The sequence below is a fragment of the Paramisgurnus dabryanus genome, chromosome 7 (genome assembly GCF_030506205.2).
Source record: "Paramisgurnus dabryanus chromosome 7, PD_genome_1.1, whole genome shotgun sequence".
Lineage (NCBI taxonomy): Eukaryota > Metazoa > Chordata > Actinopteri > Cypriniformes > Cobitidae > Paramisgurnus > Paramisgurnus dabryanus.
In genome coordinates, this window is record NC_133343.1 from 14,639,455 (window position 1) to 14,665,675 (window position 26,221).

The window sequence follows — 26,221 nt, forward strand, 5'->3', positions numbered from 1 at the left end:
TTTTTGGGCTCTACGTAAAATTTGTTGACGCGCTATACGAAAACGGAATGGTTTATCAAAATTCTTTTAATAACTTTTTGCCCTGAGTGTCTCTAGATGCTACATACCATTTTTCGTGGCAATTGGGCAAAAGCTCTAGGACAAGTTCGCAAAAGTAGGTTTTATGAATAAATCAAAATGGCGGAAAATTTTTCATGACGGAAAATGACGTCATAGGGTCCAATCGAATCGTCTTGAGCCAAGGAATCAGAGGATACAAGAATTTAGTGTCTAGGACTTACGGGTCAGAAGTTATAGGCAAATACATAAGTGCAAATTTGGACTGTTGGTGGCGCTAGCGGGTTAGAGATACAGACTTCAAATTTGCTGTGGAGACTTTTTGGACAGTCCTCTATCAGTGTGCCAAATTTCATAACTTTCCTACGTACGGTTCTATAGGCTGCCATAGACCGCAATGGCGGAGGAAGAAAAAGAAAAAGAAAAAGAAAAAGAAAAAGAAAACTAACAGAAACAATAGGGGTCTTCGCCCATTCTGGGCTTGACCCCTAAATATAGCTGCAAGCAGCAATGCCGGGGTCAAGCCAAAAAGGGCACATAAGAAAGTAAAGTTGAATTCGGATGAACAGGTTAAAGAACCTGGGAAAATCTCTTGATTTCAGACTAAATAATATAACAGTTATCAGCAAAAAAGCTGTGTTTTCATTCAGTGTCATCTCTCCCTCTCTTCTCGAGGAGCATTGACAACTAGAACACTGAAGAAAATGTGAGTGGTGCTTGCAGTGGCAATTCTCAGCTCACAAAATGTTACAGTGGTGTTAATGAGTCAAAAAAGACCACCCCCATGTCTACGATGTTCTGATGCAGAGATATAGCTCTTGTAAAAAGGATTGATAAGGTATCCTTATTGGTTGCTAAGGAGTGAATTGGCATGCACCAATGATCTCCAAGCCATGAAAGGAATAATACATGATGACCCAAGATTTTAGATGTACTGTTGGAGTAGTTTTAGGCAAAAATACCATATTTCTATCTCAAAACCACTAGGTGGCGCAATGACAAAGTTGTGCATGCAACCTCAGTTCATAACTGTGTTACATCTAGCTAGTTTTATGACTATACACTTTAGTTTAGTGAAGAAATAGTTGTATGACCATAGGGCTTGCTTGATATGAAAGATTTTGTTCAATTATAGGGCCAACTAGTGGTTCAGGCATACCAATTTTTTTGTGTGGCCTCAGACTCTGCTCATACATCAGCGTATCAAATCTGGTGAAAAAATCTCTTTTCGTTGCGAAGTTATAACCATTTATGTGTAAAAAACACAAAATCTAAAGGTAATTTTTCGTTTTTTGCAATTTTCGGCCATTTCTGATGAAAATTTTAATATAACGCCAATAGAACTTTTTGTTCAGAAGGTAATGCAATGTTCTTCCTATGGTGTTTTCGAGTCGATCGGAATAACGCTCGCGGAGATATTCGCGCATGTTTTTTAAGTGCTGTTTTGCTGCGCAGGGCTAACCGTAAGGCGAAATCTGGCATGTTTGGTATCGTTGGACTCGGCGACTAATCAGGACTCCTAAAAATCAAGTCCCGTCAAAATACGTTGATCACAGCCAAAGTTATAGGTGTAAAAAACATCTGTCTGGCCACTAGGTGGCGCTGCGACGAAACTGTGCATGCACACTCAGTTCCTGACTGGCATCACAAGTACCAAGTGTCGTGTCAATAGGCCAAAGTTTGACGAAGATACAGCCTAAAATCTGTTTTTTTGCGCTCTACGTAAAATTTGTTGATGCGCTATACGACAACGGATTGGTTTATCGAAATTCTTTTGATAACTTTTTGCCGTGAGGGTCTGTAGATGCTACATACCGATTTTCGTTAAAATTGGGCAAAAGCTCTAGGACGAGTTCGCAAAAGTAGGTTTTACAAATAATTCAAAATGGCGGAAAAATTTCCATGACGGAAAATGACGTCATAGGGTCAAATCGAATCGTCTTGAGCCAAGGAATCAGAGGAAACAAGAATTTCGTTTCTAGGACTTACGGATCAGAAGTTATAAGCAAAAACATAAGTTCAACTTTGGACTGTTGGTGGCGCTAGCGGGTTAGAGATAGAGACTCCAAATTTGCTGTGGGGACACATTGGACTGTCCTTTATCAGTGTGCCAAATTTCATAACTTTCCTACGTACGGTTCTATGGGCTGCCATAGACCGCAATGGCGGAAGAAGAATAATAATAATAAAAAGAAAACTAACGGATACAATAGGGGTCTTCGCCCCTTCGGGGCTTGACCCCTAATAAGAAAACTAACAAATACAATAGGGGTCTTCGCCCCTTCGGGGCTTGACCCCTAAATATAGCTGCAAGCAGCAATGCCGGGGTCAAGCCAAAAAGGGCACATAAGAAAGTAAAGTTGAATTCGGATGAGCAGTTTAAAGAACCTGGGAAAATCTCTTGATTTCAGACTAAATAATATAACAGTTATCAGCAAAAAAGCTGTGTTTTCATTCAGTGTCATCTCTCCCTCTCTTCTCGAGGAGCATTGACAACTAGAACACTGAAGAAAATGTGAGTGGTGCTTGCAGTGGCAATTCTCAGCTCACAAAATGTTACAGTGGTGTTAATGAGTCAAAAGAGATCACCCCCATGTCTCTACGATGTTCTGATGCAGAGATATAGCTCTTGTAAAAAGGATTGATAAGGTATCCTAATTGGTTGCTAAGGAGTTAATTGGCATGCACCAATGATCTCCAAGCCATGAAAGGAATAATACACGATGACCCAAGATTTTAGATGTACTGTTGGAGTAGTTTTAGGCAAAAATACCATATTTCTATCTCAAAACCACTAGGTGGCGCAATGACAAAGTTGTGCATGCAACCTTAGTTCATAACTGTGTTACATCTAGCTAGTTTTATGACTATACACTTTAGTTTAATGAAGAAATAGTTGTATAGGGCTTGCTTGATATGAAAGATTTTGTTCAATTATAGGGCCACCTAGTGGTTCAGGCATACCAATTTTTTTGTGTGGCCTCAGACTCTGCTCATATATCAGCGTATCAAATCTGGTGAAAAAATTTCTTTTCGTTGCGAAGTTATAACAATTTATGTATAAAAACACAAATTGTAAAAGGTAATTTTTCGTTTTTTGCAATTTTCGGCCATTTCTGATGAAAATTTTAATATAACGCCAATAGAACTTTTTGTTCAGAAGGTAATGCGATGTTCTTCCTATGGTGTTTTCGAGTCGATCGGAATAACGCTCGCGGAGTTATTCGCGCATGTTTTTTAAGTGCTGTTTTGCTGCGCAGGGCTAATCGTAAGGCGAAATCTGGCATGTTTGGTATCGTTGGACTCGGCGTCTACTCAGGACTCCTAAAAATCAAGTCCCGTAAAAATACGTTGATCGCAGCCAAAGTTATAGGTGTATAAAACATCTGTCTGGCCACTAGGTGGCGCTGCGACGAAACTGTGCATGCACACTCAGTTCCTGACTGGCATCACAAGTACCAAGTGTCGTGTCAATAGGCCTAAGTTTGACGAAGATACAGCCTAAAATCAGTTTTTTTGTGCTCTACGTAACATTTGTTGACGCGCTATACGACAACGGATTGGTTTATCAAAATTCTTTTAATAACTTTTTGCCGTGAGGGTCTCTAGATGCTACATACCAATTTTCGCGGCAATCGGGTAAAAACTCTAGGACGAGTTCGCAAAAGTAGGTTTTACAAATAATTCAAAATGGCGGAAAAATTTTCATGACGGAAAATGACGTCATAGGGTCTAATCGAATTGTCGTGAGCCAAGGAATCAGAGGAAACAAGAATTTTGTTTCTAGGACTTACGGATCAGAAGTTATAAGCAAAAACATAAGTGCAACTTTGGACTGTTGGTGGCGCTAGCGGGTTTGAGATAGAGACTCCAAATTTGCTGTGGGGACACATTGGACTGTCCTTTATCAGTGTGCCAAATTTCATAACTTTCCTACGTACGGTTCTATGGGCTGCCATAGACCGCAATGGCGGAAGAAGAAGAAGAAGAAGAAGCAGAATAATTATTATAATAATAATAATAATAAGAAAACTAACAAATACAATAGGGGTCTTCGCCCCTTCGGGGCTTGACCCCTAAATATAGCTGCAAGCAGCAATCACCGGGGTCAAGCCAAAAAGGGCACAGCAGAAAGTAAAGTTGACTTCGGATGAGCAGTTTTAAGTACCTAGGAAAATCTCTTGATTTCAGACAAAACAATATAACAGTTATCAGCAAAAAAGCTGTGTTCTCATTTAGTGAAATCTCTCCCTCTCTTTCGACGAGCATTGATAACTAGAACACTGACGTAAAAATGAGTGGTGCTTGCAGTGGCAATACTCCGCTCTCAAAATGTTACAGTGTTGTTAATGAGTCAAAAGAGCCCACCCCCGTGTCTCTACGATGTTCTGACGCAGAGTTATAGCTCTTGCAAAACGGTTGATAAGGTATTCTCATTGGTTGCTAGGGAGTGAATTGGCAACCACCAGTGATTATAGTCAAAGCCATGAAAGGAATAATCCATGATGACTCATGGTTTTAGATGTGCTGTTGCAGTAGATTTAGGCAAAAAAAGCTATTTTCTATCTCCAAACCACTAGGGGGCGCTATGACAGAATCGTGCATGCAACCTCATGACTGCGTTACATCTAGCTAGTTTCATGACTATACACTTTAGTTCGGCAAAGAAATAGCTGTATGACCATAGGGCTTGCTTGATATGAAATATTTTGTTCAATTATAGGGCCACCTAGTGGTTCAGGCATACCAATTTTTTTTTGTGGCCTCAGACTCTGCTCATACATCAGCGTATCAAATCTGGTGAAAAAATTACTTTTCGTTGCGAAGTTATAACCATTTATGTATAAAAACACGAATTGTAAAAGGTAATTTTTCGTTTTTTGCAATTTTCAGCCATTTCTGATGAAAATTTTAATATAACGCCAATAGAACTTTTTGTTCAGAAGGTAATGCAATGTTCTTCCTATGGTGTTTTCGAGTCGATCGGAATAACGCTCGCGGAGATATTCGCGCATGTTTTTTAAGTGCTGTTTTGCTGCGCAGGGCTAACCGTAAGGCGAAATCTGGCATGTTTGGTATCGTTGGACTCGGCGACTATTCAGGACTCCTAAAAATCAAGTCCCGTCAAAATACGTTGATCACAGCCAAAGTTATAGGTGTAAAAATCATCTGTCTGGCCACTAGGTGGCGCTGCGACGAATCTGTGCATGCACACTCAGTTCCTGACTGACATCACAAGTACCAAGTGTCGTGTCAATAGGCCTAAGTTTGACGAAGATACAGCCTAAAATCTGTTTTTTGTGCTCTACGTAACATTTGTTGACGCGCTATACGACAACGGATTGGTTTATCGAAATTCTTTTGATAACTTTTTGCCGTGAGGGTCTCTAGATGCTACATACCAATTTTCGCGGCAATCGGGCAAAAGCTCTAGGACGAGTTCGAAAAAGTAGGTTTTACGAATAATTCAAAATGGCGGAAAAATTTTCATGACGGAAAATGACGTCATAGGGTCCAGTCGAATCGTCTTGAGCCAAGGAATCAGAGGAAACAAGAATTTAGTTTCTAGGACTTACGGATAAGAAGTTATAAGCAAAAACATAAGTTCAACTTTGGACTGTTGGTGGCGCTAGAGGGTTAGATATAGAGACTCCAAATTTGCTGTGGGGACACATTGGACTGTCCTTTATCAGTGTGCCAAATTTCATAACTTGTTCTAATCCACTGCAATCGTCCTTCTGTTATTGACAGTCATGGAACATTAGAGCACAGAAGGATATGTGAGTGATGTTTGCAGTGGCATAACATGGGTCACAACATGTTACAACAAGTTAAATCAGTCAAAAGAGACCATCCCCATGTCTCTACGATGTTCTGATGCAGAGAAAAAGCTCTTTCAAAAACGGTTGATAAGGTATTCTCATTGGTTGCTAGAGAGTAAATTCACATCCACCAGTAATTATAGACCAAGCCATATGAAATGAAGAATCCATGATGACTCATGGTTTTAGATGTGTTGTTGCAGTAGTTTTAGGCAAATATAGCTATTTTCTATCTCTAAACCACTAGGTCGCGCTATGACAGAATTGTGCATGCAACCTCGGGTCATATCTGCCTTACATCTAGCTAGTTTTATGACTATACACTTTAGTTCAGCAAAGAAATAGTTGTATGACCATAGGGCTTGCTTGATATGAAAGATTTTGTTCAATTATAGGGCCACCTAGTGGTTCAGGCATACCAATTTTTTTGTGTGGCCTCAGACTCTGCTCGTACATCAGCGTATCAAACCTGGTGAAAAAATCTCTTTTCGTTGCGAAGTTATAACCATTTATATGTAAAAAACACAAAATTCAAAGGTAATTTTTCGTTTTTTGCAATTTTCGGCCATTTCTGATGAAAATTTTAATATAACGCCAATAGAACTTTTTGTTCAGAAGGTAATGCAGTATTCTTCCTATGGTGTTTTCGAGTCGATCAGAATAACGCTTGCGAAGATATTCGCGCTTGTTTTTTAAGTGCTGTTTTGCTGCGCAGGGCTAACCGTAAGGCGAAATCTGGCATGTTTGGTATCCTTGGACTCGGAGACTACCCAGGACTCCTAAAAATCAAGTCCCGTCAAAATACGTTTATCACAGCCAAAGTTATAGGCGTATAAAACATTCGTCTGGCCAGTAGGTGGCGCTGCGACGAAACTGTGCATGCACCCTCAGTTCCTGACTGGCATCTCAAGAACCAAGTGTCGTGTCAATAGGCCTAAGTTTGACGAAGATACAGTCTAAAATCAGTTTTTTTGCGCTCTACGTAAAATTCGTTAAGGTGGTATTTGACAACGGATTGCTGTATCGAAATTCTTTTGATAACTTTTTGCCGTGAGTGTCTCAAGATGATACATACCAATTTTCGTGGCAATCGGACAAAAGCTCTAGGACGAGTTCGCAAAAGTAGGTTTTTCGAATAATTCAAAATGGCGGGAAAATTTTTATGACGGAAAATGACTTCATAGAGTGTAATCGAATCGTCTTGAGCCAAGGAATCAGAGGAAGCAAGAATTTTGTTTCTAGGACTTACGGATCAGAAGTTATAAGCAAAAACATAAGTGCAATTTTGGACTGTTGGTGGCGCTAGCGGGTTTGACATAGAGACTCCAAATTTGCTGTGGGGACACATTGGAGTGTCCTTTATCAGTGTGCCAAATTTCATAACTTTCCTACGTACGGTTCTATGGGCTGCCATAGACCGCAATGGCGGAAGAAGAATAACTAATAATAATAATAATTATTATAAATATAGCTGCCAGCAGCGATACCGGGGTCAAGCCAAACATGGCAAAAAATGATTCATACGTGATGACTGCCATGATTTAACATCTAAGTTTGCATTAGTTTTATGAAAAAAAGCAATTTATTCGTATCTTGAGACCACTAGGTGGCACTGTGCCGAAAGAATAGATGGTGCCTCAGGTCATGACTGTGATGACACATACCAAATTTAGTGTAAATACAATAAAGCGATACGGAGATATAGCCTTAAATGACTTGCCCACTAGGGGGCACTGACCAAAAAATAAATTGTGACTCAGGTCTTGATTGTGATGACACCCACCAAATTTGGTGTGAATACAATAAAGAGATGCAGAGATATAGCCTTAAATGACTTGACCACTAGGGGGCACTGACCAAAAAATAAATTGTGACTCAGGTCTTGATTGTGATGACACCCACCAAATTTGGTGTAAATACGATAAAGAGATGCAGAGATATAGCTTCAAATCTCTTGACCACTAGGGGGCACCGAAAAGTTTACAAGTTCTCCCAGAACATGTTGCTGAAGAACCACACCAAGTTTCATAACAATACGCAATTGCGTTTCTGAAATACTTGAACTTAAAGAAAAATTCAAAATGGCCGACACACAAAATGGCCGACCAAAAACCATTTGGTATCGTTTGACTCGGCATGCCTCATGAAATCTAACAAGACCAGTCTCATAATTTTACATTCAAATTTGCAGTAGTTATAAGCGAAAATAGACATTTTTTATATCTCGTGACCAGTAGGGGGCAGTGTGACGAAATGGTGCATGCACCCTCAGGTCATCACTGTTATGACATATACCAAGTATCATATTAATACACAAAAGTTTTGCGAAGATACAGGCTCAAACACATTTTGGCGTGCTCGCCCTCGCATTCTTTGATGCGTTATACGACAACGGATAGGTCTACCGAAAATCTTTTGATAACTTTTTGTCTAGAGTGTCTCTAGATTATCCATACCAAAAATCAAGCCAATCACACGAGCGCTCTAGGAGGAGTTCGAAAAAGTAGGTGTTCAATATAATTCAAAATGGCCGACAGGAAGTAGGTTTGACTCAGACATATTTGGTACAGTCGGACTCAGCATGAGCCAAGAAATCAATAGATTGAAGTCTTATGTCATAGTGGCAATTTAATCAAATGATATAAAGATTTCAAAAAAATTTTTTACATATCCTGACCACTAGGTGGCGCCGTCCTATAGATTTATAGGTGCGCTCAGAACATGTCACTGATGAACCATGCCAAATTTCGTAGCGATACGCCATTTTGTTTGTGAAATACTGAACTTAATGAGAAAATTCAAAATGGCCGACACCCAAAATGGCCGACCGAAAACCGTTTGTTATCGTTTGACTCGGCATGCCTCAAGGAATCTAACAAAACCACCTTCATGATTTTAGACTCAAGTTTGAAGTAGTTATAAGCAAAAATAAGCATTTTTCGAATCTCGTGACCACTAGGTGGCGCTGAGACGAAACGTTGCACGCACCCTCAGGTCATGACTGTAATGACATATACCAAGTTTCGTGTCGATACACAAAAGTTTTGCGAAGATACGGCCTCACGTCCGTTTTGGCGTGCTCGCCGCCTTATATGTTGTCACTGTATACGAGAACGCATTGGTCTATCAAAAAGCTTTTGATAACTTTTTGTCTGGGGTGTCTCTAGATGCTACATACCAAATGACATGCAAATCGGACAAACGCTCTAGGAGGAGTTCGAAAAAGTAGGTTTTACGGAAAATTCAAAATGGCGGAAAGATGTGCATGACACAAATGACATCAATGTGTGCAATTGAATCATCATGAGCCAAGGATTCAGAGGAAACAAGAATTTATTGTCTAGGACTCACGGGTCAGAAGTTATGAGCATGAACATAAGTGGATTTTTGGACTGTTGGTGGCGCTAGAGGGTTTGAGTTAGACACACCAATGTTGCTATAGTAACTTCTAAGACTGTCCTCTACATGTGTGCCAAATTACATAACTTTCCTACGTACGGTTCTATGGGCTGCCATTGACTTCAATGGCGGAAGAACTAGGATGAATAATAATAAGAAAACTAACAATAACAATAGGTGTCTACGCCACTTCGTGGCTTGACCCCTAAAAAAGAAAACTAACGGATACAATAGGGGTCTTCGCCCCTTCGGGGCTTGACCCCTAAAAAGAAAACTAACAGATACAATAGGGGTCTTCGCCCATTCTGGGCTTGACCCCTAACTATAGCTGCAAGCAGCAATACCGGGGTCAAGCCGAAAAGGGCACAGAAGGATGTAAAGTTGCGTTTGGATAAGCAGACTGAAGAACCTAGGTAAACCTAATGATTTCAGATGAAAAAATGCAAAGGTAATCAACAAAAATAATCTATATTCTTGTCTACTGCAACTGTCCTTCGGTTATTGACAATCATGGAACATTAGAGCACTGAAGGACATGTATGTGATGCTTACAGTGGGCAAACATGGGTCACAACATGTTACAACAAGTTAAAAGAGTCAAAAGAGACCATCCCCATGTCTCTGTGATGTTCTGATACAGAGAAAAAGCTCTTGCAAAAACAGTTGATAACGTATTCTCATTGGTTGCTAGAGAGTAAATGGACATCCTCTAGTGATTATAGTCAAAGCCATGAAAGGAATAATCCATGATGACTCATGGTTTTAGATGTGTTGTTGCAGTAGTTTTAGGCAAAAAATGCCATATTCTATCTCAAAACCAGTAGGTGGCGCAATGACAAAATTCGTGCATGCAACCTCAGGTCATAAATGTGTTACATCTAGCTAGTTTTATGACTATACACTTTAGTTTAGTGAAGAAACAGTTGTATGACCATAGGGTGGCTTGATTTCAAAGGTTTTGTTCAATTATAAGGCCAACTAGTGGTGCAAGCATACAATTTTTTTTGTGTAGCCTCAGACTGTGGTCGTACATCAGCGTATCAAATATGGTGAAAAAATCTCTTTGCGTTACGAAGTTATAACCATTTATGTGTAAAAACACAAAATGTAAAGGTAATTTTTCGTTTTTTGCAATTTTCGGCCATTTCTGATGAAAATTTTAATATAGTGCCAATAGAACTTTTTGTTCAGAAGGTAATGCAATATTCTTCCTATGATGTTTTCGAGTCGATCAGAATTACGCTCGCGGAGATATTCGCGCGTGTTTTTTAAGTGCTGTTTTGCTGCGCAGAGCTAACCGTAAGGCGAAATCTGGCATGTTTGGTATCGTTGGACTCGGCGACTATTCAGGACTCCTAAAAATCAAGTCCCGTCAAAATACGTTGATCACAGCCAAAGTTATAGGTGTAAAAAACATCTGTCTGGCCACTAGGTGGCGCTGCGACGAAACTGTGCATGCACACTCAGTTCCTGACTGGCATCACAAGTACCAAGTGTCGTGTCAATAGGCCTAAGTTTGACGAAGATACAGCCTAAAATCTGTTTTTTTGCGCTCTACGAAAATTTTGTTGACGCGCTATACGACAACGGATTGGTTTATCGAAATTCTTTTGATAACTTTTTGCCGTAAGGGTCTCTAGATGCTACATACCAATTTTCGCGGCAATCGGGTAAAAACTCTAGGACGAGTTCGCAAAAGTAGGTTTTACGAATAATTCAAAATGGCGGAAAAAATTTCATGACGGAAAATGACGTCATAGGGTATAATCGAATCGGCTTGAGCCAAGGAATCAGAGGAAATAAGAATTTCATTTCTAGGACTTACGGATCAGAAGTTATAAGCAAAAACGTAAGTGCAACTTTGGACTGTTGGTGGTGCTAGGGGGTTAGAGATAGAGACTCCAAATTTGCTGTGGGGACACATTTGACTGTCCTTTATCAGTGTGCCAAATTTCATAACTTTATTACGTACGGTTCTATGGGCTGCCATAGACCGCAATGGCGGAAGAAGAATAACTAATAAATATAGCTGCAAGCAGCAATACCGGGGTCAAGCCGAAAAGGGCACAGAAGGGTGTAAAGTTGAGTTTGGATAAGAATACTGAAGAACCTAGGTAAAACTCATGATTTCAAATGAAAAAAACTCAAAAGTAATCAACAAAAATAATCTATGTTCTTGTCTAATGCAATCGTCCTTCTGTTATTGACAATCATGGAACATTAGAGCACTGACGGACATGTGAGTGATGTATGCAGTGGCATAACATGGGTCACAACATGTTACAACAAGTTAAATCAGTCAAAAGAGACCATCCCCATGTCTCTACGATGTTCTGATGCAGAGAAAAAGCTCTTTCAAAAACAGTTGATTAGGTATTCTAATTGGTTGCTAGAGAGTAAATTCACATCCACCAGTGATAATAGTCCAAGCCATGAAATGAAGAATCCATGATGACTTATGATTTTAGATGTGTTGTTGCAGTAGTTTTAGGCAAAAATTGTTATTTTCTATCTCCAAGCCACTAGGTGGCGCTATGACAGAATCGTGCATGCATCCTCAGAGCATGACTGCATTACATCTAGCTAGTTTCATGACTATACACTTTAGTTCAGCAAAGAAGTAGTTGTATGACCATAGGGCTTGCTTGATATGAAAGATTTTGTTCAATTATAGGGCCACCTAGTGGTTCAGGCATACCAATTTATTTGTGTGGCCTCAGACTCTGCTCATACATCAGCGTATCAAATCTGGTGAAAAAATCTCTTTTCGTTGCGAAGTTATAACCATTTATGTGTAAAAAACACAAAATTTAAAGGTAATTTTTCGTTTTTTGCAATTTTCGGCCATTTCTGATGAAAATTTTAATATAACGCCAATAGAACTTTTTGTTCAGAAGGTAATGCAATGTTCTTCCTATGGTGTTTTCGAGTCGATCGGAATAACGCTCGCGGAGATATTCGCGCATGTTTTTTAAGTGCTGTTTTGCTGCGCAGGGCTAACCGTAAGGCGAAATCTGGCATGTTTGGTATCGTTGGACTCGGCGTCTACTCAGGACTCCTAAAAATCAAGTCCCGTCAAAATACGTTGATCGCAGCCAAAGTTATAGGTGTATAAAACATCTGTCTGGCCACTAGGTGGTGCTGCGACGAAACTGTGCATGCACACTCAGTTCCTGACTGACATCACAAGTACCAAGTGTCGTGTCAATAGGCCTAAGTTTGACGAAGTTACAGCCTAAAATCTGTTTTTTTGCGCTCTACGTAAAATTTGTTGACGTACTATATGACAACGGATTGGTTTATCAAAATTCTTTTAATAACATTTTGCCGTGAGGGTTTCTAGATGCTACATACCAAATTTCGCGGCAATCGGGTAAAAACTCTAGGACGAGATCACAAAAGTAGGTTTTACGAATAATTCAAAATGGCGGAAAAATTTTCATGACGGAAAATGACGTCATAGGGTCCAATCGAATCGCCTTGAGCCAAGGAATCAGAGGAAACAAGAATTTCGTTTCTAGGACTTACGGATCAGAAGTTATAAGCAAAAACATAAGTTCAACTTTGGACTGTTGGTGGCGCTAGCGGGTTAGAGATAGAGACTCCAAATTTGCTGTGGGGACACATTGGACTGTCCTTTATCAGTGTGCCAAATTTCATAACTTTCCTACGTACGGTTCTATGGGCTGCCATAGACCGCAATGGCGGAAGAAGAATAACTAATAATAATAATTATAAATATAGCTGCAAGCAGCAATGCCGGGGTCAAGCCAAAAAGGGCACATAAGAAAGTAAAGTTGAATTCGGATGAGCAGTTTAAAGAACCTGGGAAAATCTCTTGATTTCAGACTAAATAATATAACAGTTATCAGCTAAAAAAGCTGTTTTTTCATTCAGTTTCATCTCTCCCTCTCTTCTCGAGGAGCATTGACAACTAGAACACTGAAGAAAATGTGAGTGGTGCTTGCAGTGGCAATTCTCAGCTCACAAAATGTTACAGTGGTGTTAATGATTCAAAAGAGACCACCCCCATGTCTCTACGATGTTCTGATGCAGAGATATGGCTCTTGTAAAAAGGATTGATAAGGTATCCTAATTGGTTGCTAAGGAGTTAATTGGCATGCACCAATGATCTCCAAGCCATGAAAGGAATAATACATGATGACCCAAGATTTTAGATGTACTGTTGGAGTAGTTTTAGGCAAAAATACCATATTTCTATCTCAAAACCACTAGGTGGCGCAATGACAAAGTTGTGCATGCAACCTCAGTTCATAACTGTGTCACATCTAGCTAGTTTTATGACTATACACTTTAGTTTAGTGAAGAAATAGTTGTATGACCATAGGGCTTGCTTGATATGAAAGATTTTGTTCAATTATAGGGCCACCTAGTGGTTCAGGCATACCAATTTTTTTGTGTGGTTTCAGACTCTGCTCATACATCAGTGTATCAAATCTGGTGAAAAAATGTCTTTTCGTTGCGAAGTTATAACAATTTATGTATAAAAACACAAATTGTAAAAGGTAATTTTTCGTTTTTTGCAATTTTCGGCCATTTCTGATGAAAATTTTAATATAACGCCAATAGAACTTTTTGTTCAGAAGGTAATGCAATGTTCTTCCTATGGTGTTTTCGAGTCGATCGGAATAACGCTCGCGGAGATATTCGCGCATGTCTTTTAAGTGCTGTTTTGCTGCGCAGGGCTAACCATAAGGCGAAATCTGGCATGTTTGGTATCGTTGGACTCGGCGACTATTCAGGACTCCTAAAAATCAAGTCCCATCAAAATACGTTGATCACAGCCAAAGTTATAGGTGAAAAAAACATCTGTCTGGCCACTAGGTGGCGCTGCGACGAAACTGTGCATGCACACTCAGTTCCTGACTGGCATCACAAGTACCAAGTGTCGTGTCAATAGGCCTAAGTTTGACGAAGATACAGCCTAAATTCTGTTTTTTTGTGCTCTACTTAAAATTTGTTGACGCGCTATACGACAACGGATTGGTTTATCGAAATTCTTTTGATAACTTTTTGCCGTGAGGGTCTCTAGATGCTACATACCAATTTTCGCGGCAATCGAGCAAAAGCTCTAGGACGAGTTCGAAAAAGTAGGTTTTACGAATAATTCAAAATGGCGGGAAAATTTTCATGACGGAAAATGACGTCATAGGGTCCAGTCGAATCGACTTGAGCCAAGGAATCAGAGGAAACAAGAATTTCGTTTCTAGGACCTACGGATCAGAAGTTATAAGCAAAAACATAAGTGCAACTTTGGACTGTTGGTGGCGCTAGAGGGTTAGAGATAGAGACTCCAAATTTGCTGTGGGGACACATTGGACTGTCCTTTATCACTGTGCCAAAATTCATAACTTTCCTATGTACGGTTCTATGGGCTGCCATTGACTTTCGGCGGAAGAACGAGGAAGAAAAATAATAATAATAATAATAATAATAATAATAATAATAATAAGAAAACTAACAATAACAATAGGGTTCTACGCCCCTTCGGGGCTTGACCCCTAAATATAGCTGCAAGCAGCAATACCGGGGTCAAGCCGAAAAGGGCACAGAAGGATGAAAGTTGCGTTTGGATAAGCAGACTGAAGAACCTAGGTAAACCTAATGATTTCAGATGAAAAAATGCAAAGGTAATCAACAAAAATAATCTATATTCTTGTCTACTGCAACTGTCCTTCGGTTATTGACAATCATGGAACATTAGAGCACTGAAGGACATGTATGTGATGCTTACAGTGGGCAAACATGGGTCACAACATGTTACAACAAGTTAAAAGAGTCAAAAGAGACCATCCCCATGTCTCTGTGATGTTCTGATACAGAGAAAAAGCTCTTGCAAAAACAGTTGATAACGTATTCTCATTGGTTGCTAGAGAGTAAATGGACATCCTCTAGTGATTATAGTCAAAGCCATGAAAGGAATAATCCATGATGACTCATGGTTTTAGATGTGTTGTTGCAGTAGTTTTAGGCAAAAAATGCCATATTCTATCTCAAAACCAGTAGGTGGCGCAATGACAAAATTCGTGCATGCAACCTCGGGTCATAAATGTGTTACATCTAGCTAGTTTTATGACTATACACTTTAGTTTAGTGAAGAAATAGTTGTATGACCATAGGGCTTGCTTGATATGAAAGATTTTGTTCAATTATAGGGCCACCTAGTGGTTCAGGCATACCAATTTTTTTGTGTGGCCTCAGACTCTGCTCATACATCAGCGTATCAAATCTGGTGAAAAAACGTCTTTTCGTTGCGAAGTTGTAACCATATATGTATAAAAACACAAATTGTAAAAGGTAATTTTTCGTTTTTTGCAATTTTCGGCCATTTCTGATGAAAATTTTAATATAGTGCCAATAGAACTTTTTGTTCAGAAGGTAATGCAATATTCTTCCTATGATGTTTTTGAGTCGATCAGAATTACGCTCGCGGAGATATTCGCGCGTGTTTTTTAAGTGCTGTTTTGCTGCGCAGGGCTAACCGTAAGGCGAAATCTGGCATGTTTGGTATCGTTGGACTCGGCGACTATTCAGGACTCCTAAAAATCAAGTCCCGTCAAAATACGTTGATCACAGCCAAAGTTATAGGTGTAAAAAACATCTGTCTGGCCACTAGGTGGCGCTGCGACGAAACTGTGCATGCACACTCAGTTCCTGACTGGCATCACAAGTACCAAGTGTCGTGTCAATAGGCCTAAGTTTGACGAAGATACAGCCTAAAATCTGTTTTTTGCGCTCTACGAAAATTTTGTTGACGCGCTATACGACAACGGATTGGTTTATCGAAATTCTTTTGATAACTTTTTGCCGTGAGGGTCTCTAGATGCTACATACCAATTTTCGCGGCGATCGGGTAAAAACTCTAGGACGAGTTCGCAAAAGTAGGTTTTAAGAATAATTCAAAATGGCGGAAAAAATTTCATGACGGAAAATGACGTCATAGGGTCCAATCGAATCGTCTTGAGCGAAGGAATCAGAGGAAACAAGAATTTCATTTCTAGGACGTACGGATCAGAAGTTATAAGCAAAAACATAAGTTCAACTTTGGACTGTTGGTGGCGCTAGCGGGTTAGAGATAGAGATTCCAAATTTGCTGTGGGGACACATTGGACTGTCCTTTATCAGTGTGCCAAATTTCATAACTTTCCTACGTACGGTTCTATGGGCTGCCATAGACCGCAATGGCGGAAGAAGAATAACTAATAAATATAGCTGCAAGCAGCGATACCGGGGTCAAGCCGAAACGGGCACAGAAGGGTGTAAAGTTGAGTTTGGATAAGCAGACCAAAGAACCTAGGTAAACCTAATGATTTCAGATGAAAAACGCAAAAGTAATCAACAAAAATAATCTATGTTCTAATCCACTGCAATCGTCCTTCTGTTATTGACAGTCATGGAACATTAGAGCACAGAAGGATATGTGAGTGATGTTTGCAGTGGCATAACATGGGTCACAACATGTTATAACAAGTTAAATCAGTCAAAAGAGACCATCCCCATGTCTCTACGATGTTCTGATGCAGAGAAGAAGCTCTTTCAAAACGGTTCATAAGGTATTCTCATTGGTTGCTAGAGAGTAAATTCACATCCACCAGTAATTATAGACCAAGCCATATGAAATGAAGAATCCATGATGACTCATGGTTTTAGATGTGTTGTTGCAGTAGTTTTAGGCAAAAAATGCCATATTTCTATCTCAAAACCAGTAGGTGGCGCAATGAAAAAATTGTGCATGCAACCTCAGGTCATAACCGTGTTACATCTAGCTAGTTTTATGACTATACACTTTAGTTTAGTGAAGAAACAGTTGTATGACCATAGGGTGGCTTGATTTCAAAGGTTTTGTTCAACTATAAGGCCAACTAGTGGTGCAAGCATACAATTTTTTTTTGTGTAGCCTCAGACTGTGGTCGTACATCAGCGTATCAAATCTGGTGAAAAAATCTCTTTTCGTTGCGAAGTTATAACCATTTATGTGTAAAAAACACAAAATTTAAAGGTAATTTTTCGTTTTTTGCAATTTTCGGCCATTTCTGATGAAAATTTTAATATAACGCCAATAGAACTTTTTGTTCAGAAGGTAATACAATGTTCTTCCTATGGTGTTTTCGAGTCGATCAGAATGACGCTCGCGGAGTTATTTGCGCGTGTTTTTTAAGCGCTGTTTTGCTGCACAGGGCTAACCGTAAAGGAAAATCTGGCATGTTTGGTATCGTGGGACTCGGCAACTATTCAGGACTTCAATGAAACAAGTCTCGTAAAAATACGTCAATCAGAGCCAAAGTTATAGGCATGTAAAGCATTTGTCTGACCACTAGGTGGCGCTGCAACGAAACTGTGCATGCACCCTCAGTTCCTGACTGGCATCTCAAGTACCAAGTGTCGTGTCAATAGGCCTAAGTTTGACGAAGATACAGCCTAAAATCTGTTTTTTGCGCTCTACGTAAAATTTGTTGACGCGCTATACGACAACGGATTGGTTTATCGAAATTCTTTTGATAACTTTTTGCCGTGAGGGTCTCTAGATGCTACATACCAATTTTCGCGATAATCGGGTAAAAACTCTAGGACGAGTTCGCAAAAGTAGGTTTTACGAATAATTCAAAATGGCGGAAAAAATTTCATGACGGAAAATTACGTCATAGAGTCAAATCGAATCGGCTTGAGCCAAGGAATCAGAGGAAACCAGAATTTCGTTTCTAGGACTTACGGATCAGAAGTTATAAGCAAAAACATAAGTTCAACTTTGGACTGTTGGTGGCGCTATCGGGTTAGAGATAGAGATTCCAAATTTGCTGTGGGGACACATTGGACTGTCCTTTATCAGTGTGCCAAATTTCATAACTTTCCTACGTACGGTTCTATGGGCTGCCATAGACCGCAATGGCGGAAGAAGAAAAATTTACTAACAGAAACAATTGCCAATATAGCTGCAAGCAGCAATGCCGGGGTCAAGCCGAACAGGGCACAGAAGGGTGTAAAGTTGAGTTTGGATAAGAATACTAAAGAACCTAGGTAAACCTCATGATTTCAAATGAAAAAAACGCAAAAGTAATCAACAAAAATAATCTATGTTCTTGTCTAATGCAATCGTCCTTCTGTTATTGACAATCATGGAACATTAGAGCACTGAAGGACATGTGAGTGATGTATGCAGTGGCATAACATGGGTCACAACATGTTACAACAAGTTAAATCAGTCAAAAGAGACCATCCCCATGTCTCTACGATGTTCTGATGCAGAGAAAAAGCTCTTTCAAAAACAGTTGATTAGGTAATCTCATTGGTTGCTAGAGAGTAGATTCACATCCACCAGTGATAATAGTCCAAGCCATGAAATGAAGAATCCACGATGACTTATGATTTTAGATGTGTTGTTGCAGTAGTTTTAGGCAAAAATTGCTATTTTCTATCTCCAAGCCACTAGGTGGCGCTATGACAAAATTGTGCATGCAACCTCAGGGCATGACTGCGTTACATTTAGCTAGTTTTCTGACTATACACTTTAGTTCAGCAAAGAAATAGTTGTATGACCATAGGGCTTGCTTGATATGAAAGGTTTTGTCCAATTATAAGGCCAACTAGTGGTGAAGAAATACCAATGTTTTTGTGTGACCTCAGACTCTGCTCGTACATCAGCGTATCAAATCTGGTGAAAAAATCTCTTTTCGTTACGAAGTTATAACCATTTATGTGTAAAAAACACAAAATTCAAAGGTAATTTCTCGTTTTTTGCAATTTTCGGCCATTTCTGATGAAAATTTTAATATAACGCCAATAGAACTTTTTGTTCAGAAGGTAATGCAATATTCTTCCTATGGTGTTTTCGAGTCGATCAGAATAACGCTCGCGAAGATATTCGCGCTTGTTTTTTAAGTGCTGTTTTGCTGCGCAGGGCTAACCGTAAGGCGAAATATGGCATGTTTGGTATCGTTGGACTCGGCGACTACCCAGGACTCCTAAAAATCAAGTCCCGTCAAAATACGTTTATCACAGCCAAAGTTATAGACGTATAAAACATTTGTCTGGCCAGTAGGTGGCGCTGCGACGAAACTGTGCATGCACCCTCAGTTCCTGACTGGCATCTCAAGTACCAACTGTCGTGTCAATAGGCCTAAGTTTGACGAAGATACAGCCTAAAATCTGTTTTTTTGCGCTCTACGTAAAATTCGTTAAGGTGGTATTTGACAACGGATTGCTGTATCGAAATTCTTTTGATAACTTTTTGCCATGGGTGTCTCAAGATGATACATACCAATTTTCGTGGCAATCGGACAAAAGCTCTAGGACGAGTTCGAAAAAGTAGGTTTTTCGAATAATTCAAAATGGCGGGAAAATTTTCATGACGGAAAATGACGTCATAGAGTGTAATCGAATCGCCTTGAGCCAAGGAATCAGAGGAAGCAAGAATTTTGTTTCTAGGACTTACGGATCAGAAGTTATAAGCAAAAACATAAGTGCAATTTTGGACTGTTGGTGGCGCTAGCGGGTTGGAGATAGAGACTCCAAATTTGCTGTGGGGACACATTGGACTGTCCTTTATCAGTGTGCCAAATTTCATAACTTTCCTACGTACGGTTCTATGGGCTGCCATAGACCGCAATGGCGGAAGAAGAAGAATAACTAATAAATATAGCTGCAAGCAGCGATACCGGGGTCAAGCCAAACATGGCAAAAAATGATTCATACGTGATGACTGCCATGATTTAACATCTAAGTTTGCATTAGTTTTATGAAAAAAGCAATTTATTCGTATCTTGAGACCACTAGGTGGCACTGTGCCGAAAGAATAGATGGTGCCTCAGGTCATGACTGTGATGACACAAACCAAATTTAGTGTAAATACAATAAAGCAATACGGAGATATAGCCTTAAATGACTTGACCACTAGGGGGCACTAACCAAAAAATAAATTATGACTCAGGTCTTGATTGTGATGACACCTACCAAATTTGGTGTATATACAATAAAGAGATGCAGAGATATAGCCTTAAATGACTTGACCACTAGGGGGCACTGACCAAAAAATAAATTGTGACTCAGGTCTTGATTGTGATGACATCCACCAAATTTGGTGTAAATACAATAAAGAGATGCAGAGATATAGCCTTAAATAACTTGACCACTAGGGGGCACTGACCAAAAAATAAATTGTGACTCAGGTCTTGATTGTGATGACACCCACCAAATTTGGTGTAAATACAATAAAGAGATGCAGAGATATAGCTTCAAATCTCTTGACCACTAGGGGGCACCGGAAAGTTTACAAGTCCTCCCAGAACATGTTGCTGATGAACCATACCAAGTTTCATAACAATACGTAATTGCGTTTCTGAAATACTTGAACTTAAAGAAAAATTCAAAATGGCCGACACACAAAATGGCCGACCAAAAACCATTTGGTATCGTTTGACTCGGCATGCCTCACGAAATCTAACAAGACCACTCTCATAATTTTACATTCAAGTTTGCAGTAGTTATAAGCAAAAATAGACATTTTTTATATCTCTTGACCAGTAGGGGGCAGTGTGACGAAATGGTGCATGCACCCTCAGGTCATCACTGTTATGACATATACCAAGTCTCATATTAATACACAAAAGTTTTGCGAAGATACAGGCTCAAACACATTTTGGCGTGCTCGCCCTCGCATTCTTTGATGCGTTATACGACAACAAATAGGTCTACCGAAAAGCTTTTGATAACTTTTTGTCTAGAGTGTCTCTAGATGATGCATACCAAAAATCAAGCCAATCACACGAGCGCTCTAGGAGGAGTTCGAAAAAGTAGGTGTTCAATATAATTCAAAATGGCCGACAGGAAGTAGGTTTGACTCAGACATATTTGGTACAGTCGGACTCAGCATGAGCCAAGGAATCAATAGAGTGAAGTCTTATGTCATAGTGGCAATTTAATCAAATGATATAAAGATTTTAAACAATTTATTTACATATCCTGACCACTAGGTGGCGCCGTCCTAAAGATTTATAGGTGCGCTCAGAACATGTCACTGATGAACCATGCCAAATTTCGTAGCGATACGCCATTCTGTTTGTGAAATACTGAACTTAATGAGAAAATTCAAAATGGCCGACACCCAAAATGGCCGACTGAAAACCGTTTGGTATCGTTTGACTCGGCATGCCTCAAGGAATCTAACAAGACCAACTTCATGATTTTAGACTCAAGTTTGAAGTAGTTATAAGCGAAAATAGGCATTTTTCGAATCTCGTGACCACTAGGTGGCGCTGTGACGAAACGTTGCAGGCACCCTCAGTTCATGACTGTAATGACATATACCAAGTTTCGTGTCGATACACCAAAGTGTTGCGAAGATACAGCCACACGTCTGTTTTGGCGTGCTCGCCGCCATATATGTTGTTAATTTATACGAGAACGCATTGGTCTATAAAAAAGCTTTTGATAACTTTTTGTCAGAGGTGTCTCTAGATGCTATATATCAAAGGACATGCAAATCGGACAAACGCTCTAGGAGGAGTTCGAAAAAGTAGGTTTTACGGAAAATTCAAAATGGCGGAAAGATGTGCATGACACAAATGACATCAATGTGTGCAATTGAATCAACATGAGCCAAGGATTCAGAGGAAACAAGAATTTAGTTTCTAGGACTCACGGGTCAGAAGTTATGAGCATGAACATAAGTGGACTTTTGGACTGTTGGTGGCGCTAGAGAGTTTGAGTTAGACACACCAAATTTGCTATAGTAACTTCTAAGACTGTCCTGTACATGTGTGCCAAATTTCATAACTTTCCTATGTACGGTTCTATGGGCTGCTATTGACTTCAATGGCGGAAGAGGAAGAATAATAATAATAATAATAAGAAGAAAACTAACAATAACAATAGGGTTCTACGCCCCTTTGGGGCTTGACCCCTAATAATAATAATAAGAAAACTAACAATAACAATAGGGTTCTACGCCCCTTCGGGGCTTGACCCCTAATAATAATTATTACAATGCCGGGGTCAAGCCGAAAAGGGCACAGAAGGATGAAAAATTTAGTTTGGATTAGCAGATTAAAGAACCTAGGTAAACCTAATGATAACAGATAAAAAACGGCAATGTAACCAACAAAAATAAACTATGTTCTTGTCTACTGTGATCGTCCTTCTGTTATTGACAATCATGGAACATTAGAGCACTGAAGGTCTTGTGAGTGGTGTTTGCAGTGGTAAAACTGGGCATGCACTGGGCATGCACTCAGGCAATCACTTAAGAGAGACCCAAAACCCTCTCTCCCGTTTCCAAAACGTCCAACTGAGTTTATAAAGTCATCCGTGTCAGGGTTTCTTCACCTTCTTGATAGAAGAAGAGCTGGATGCAGATTCTCTCCGTTTGCGCGAATTTGGAGTAAGCGGAGCTCCAACCACATCAATAACCTCATGTTACAGCAAGTTTAATGAGTCAAAAGAGACCACCCCCGTGTCTCTACGATGTTCTGATGCAGAGATATAGCTCTTGCAAAATACGGTTGATAAGGTATTCTCATTGGTTGCTAGGGAGTGAATTGGCAACCACCAGTGATTACAGTCAAAGCCATGAAATGAATAATCCATGATGACTCATGGTTTTAGATGTGTTGTTGTTGTAGTTTTAGGCAAAAAATGCCATATTCTATCTCAAAACCAGAAGGTGGCACAATGACAAAATTGTGCATGCAACATCAGGTCATGATTGTGTTACATCTAGCTAGTTTCATGACTATACACTTTAGTTCGGCAAAGAAATAGTTGTATGACCATAGGGCTTGCTTGATATGAAATATTTTGTTCAATTATAGGGCCACCTAGTGGTTCAGGCATACCAATTTTTTGTGTGGCCTTAGACTCTGCTCATACATCAGCGTATCAAATCTGGTGAAAAAATCTCTTTTCGTTGCGAAGTTATAACCATTTATGTGTAAAAACCACAAATTTTAAAGGTAATTTTTCGTTTTTTGCAATTTTCGGCCATTTCTGATGAAAATTTTAATATAATGCCAATAGAACTTTTTGTTCAGAAGGTAATGCAATGTTCTTCCTATGGTGTTTTCGAGTCGATCGGAATAACGCTCGCGGAGATATTCGCGCGTGTTTTTTAAGTGCTGTTTTGCTGCGCAGGGCTAACCGTAAGGCGAAATCTGGCATGTTTGGTATCGTTGGACTCGGCGACTACTCAGGACTCCAAAAAATCAAGTCCCGTCAAAATACGTTGATCGCAGCCAAAGTTATAGGTGTATAAATCATCTGTCTGGCCACTAGGTGGCGCTGCGACGAAACTGTGCATGCACACTCAGTTCATGACTGGCATCACAAGTACCAAGAATCGTGTCAATAGGCCTAAGTTTGACAAAGATACAGCCTAAAATCTGTTTTTTTGCGCTCTACGTAAAATTTGTTGACACGCTATACAACAACGGATTTGTTTATCAAAATTCTTTTAATAACTTTTTGCCGTGAGGGTCTCTAGATGCTACATACCAATTTTCGCGGCAATCGGGTAAAAACTCTAGGACGAGTTCGCAAAAGTAGGTTTTACGAATAATTCAAAATGGCGGAAAAATTTTCATGACGGAAAATGACTTCATAGGGTCCAATCGAATCGTCTTGAGCCAAGGAATCAGTGGAAACAAGAATTTTGTTTCTAGGACTTACGGATCAGAAGTTATAAACAAAAACATAAGTTCAACTTTGGACTGTTGGTGGCGCTAGCGGGTTAGAGATAGAAAATCCAAATTTGCTGTGGGGACACATTGGACTGTCCTTTATCAGTGTGCCAAATTTCATAACTTTCCTACGTACGGTTCTATGGGCTGCCATAGACCGCAATGGCGGAAGAAGAAGAAGAAGAAGAAGAAGAAGAAGCAGAATAATTATTATAATAATAATAAGAAAACTAACAAATACAATAGGGGTCTTCGCCCCTTCGGGGCTTGACCCCTAATAATAATTATAAGAAAACTAACGGATACAATAGGGGTCTTCGCCCCTTCGGGGCTTGACCCCTAATAAAAAGAAAACTAACAGATACAATAGGGGTCTTCGCCCATTCTGGGCTTGACCCCTAAAAAGAAAAAGAAAACTAACAGAAACAATAGGGGTCTTCGCCCATTCTGGGCTTGACCCCTAATTAATATAGCTGCAAGCAGCAATCACCGGGGTCAAGCCGAAAAGGGCACAGAAGGATGTAAAGTTGCGTTTGGATAAGCAGACTGAAGAACTTAGGTAAACCTAATGATTTCAGATGAAAAAATGCAAAGTAATCAACAAAAATAATCTATGTTCTTGTCTACTGCAACTGTCCTTCGGTTATTGACAATCATGGAACATTAGAGCACTGAAGGACATGTATGTGATGCTTACAGTGGGCAAACATGGGTCACAACATGTTACAACAAGTTAAAAGAGTCAAAAGAGGCCATCCCCATGTCTCTGCGATGTTCTGATGCAGAGAAAAAGCTCTTGCAAAAACAGTTGATAAGGTATTCTCATTGGTTGCTAGAGAGTAAATGGACATCCACTAGTGATTGTAGTCAAAGCCATGAAAGGAATAATCCATGATGACTCATGGTTTTAGATGTGTTGTTACAGTAGTTTTAGGCCAAAAAAATGCCATATTCTATCTCAAAACCAGTAGGTGGCGCAATGACAAAATTCGTGGATGCAACCTCAGGTCAAAACTGTGTTACATCTAGCTAGTTTTATGACTATACACTTTAGTTTAGTGAAGAAACAGTTGTATGACCATAGGGTGGCTTGATTTCAAAGGTTTTATTCAATTATAAGGCCAACTAGTGATGCAAGCATACAATTTTTTTTGTGTAGCCTCAGACTGTGGTCGTACATCAGCGTATCAAATATGGTGAAAAAATCTCTTTGCGTTACGAAGTTATAACCATTTATGTGTAAAAACAGAAAATTAAAAGGTAATTTTTCGTTTTTTGCAATTTTCGGCCATTTCTGATGAAAATTTTAATACAACGCAAATAGAACTTTTTGTTCAGAAGGTAATGCAATATTCTTCCTATGATGTTTTCGAGTCGATCAGAATTACGCTCGCGGAGATATTCGCGCGTGTTTTTTAAGTGCTGTTTTGCTGCGCAGGGCTAACCGTAAGGCGAAATCTGGCATGTTTGGTAACGTTGGACTCGGCAACTATTCTGGACTTCAGCGAAACAAGTCCCGTGAAAAAACACAGATCAGAGCCAAAGTTATAAGCATGTACAACATTCGTATGACCACTAGGTGGTGCTGTGACGAAACTCTGCATGCCCCCTCAGATCCTCACTGGCATCACAACTACCAAGTGTGGCGTCAATAGACATAAGATTGGCGAAGATACACACTAAAACCTGTTTTTTGGGCTCTACGTAAAATTTGTTGACGCGCTATACGAAAACGGAATGGTTTATCAAAATTCTTTTAATAACTTTTTGCCCTGAGTGTCTCCAGATGCTACATACCGTTTTTCGTGGCAATTGGGCAAAAGCTCTAGGACAAGTTCGCAAAAGTAGGTTTTATGAATAAATCAAAATGGCGGAAAATTTTTCATGACGGAAAATGACGTCATAGGGTCCAATCGAATCGTCTTGAGCCAAGGAATCAGAGGATACAAGAATTTAGTGTCTAGGACTTACGGGTCAGAAGTTATAAGCAAATACATAAGTGCAAATTTGGACTGTTGGTGGCGCTAGCGGTTTAGAGATACAGACTTCAAATTTGCTGTGGAGACTTTTTGGACAGTCCTCTATCAGTGTGCCAAATTTCACAACTTTCCTACGTACGGTTCTATAGGCTGCCATAGACCGCAATGGCGGAGGAAGAAAAAGAAAAAGAATAAAAAGAAAAAGAAAAAGAAAACTAACAGAAACAATAGGGGTCTTCGCCCATTCTGGGCTTGACCCCTAATAATAATAATAGGA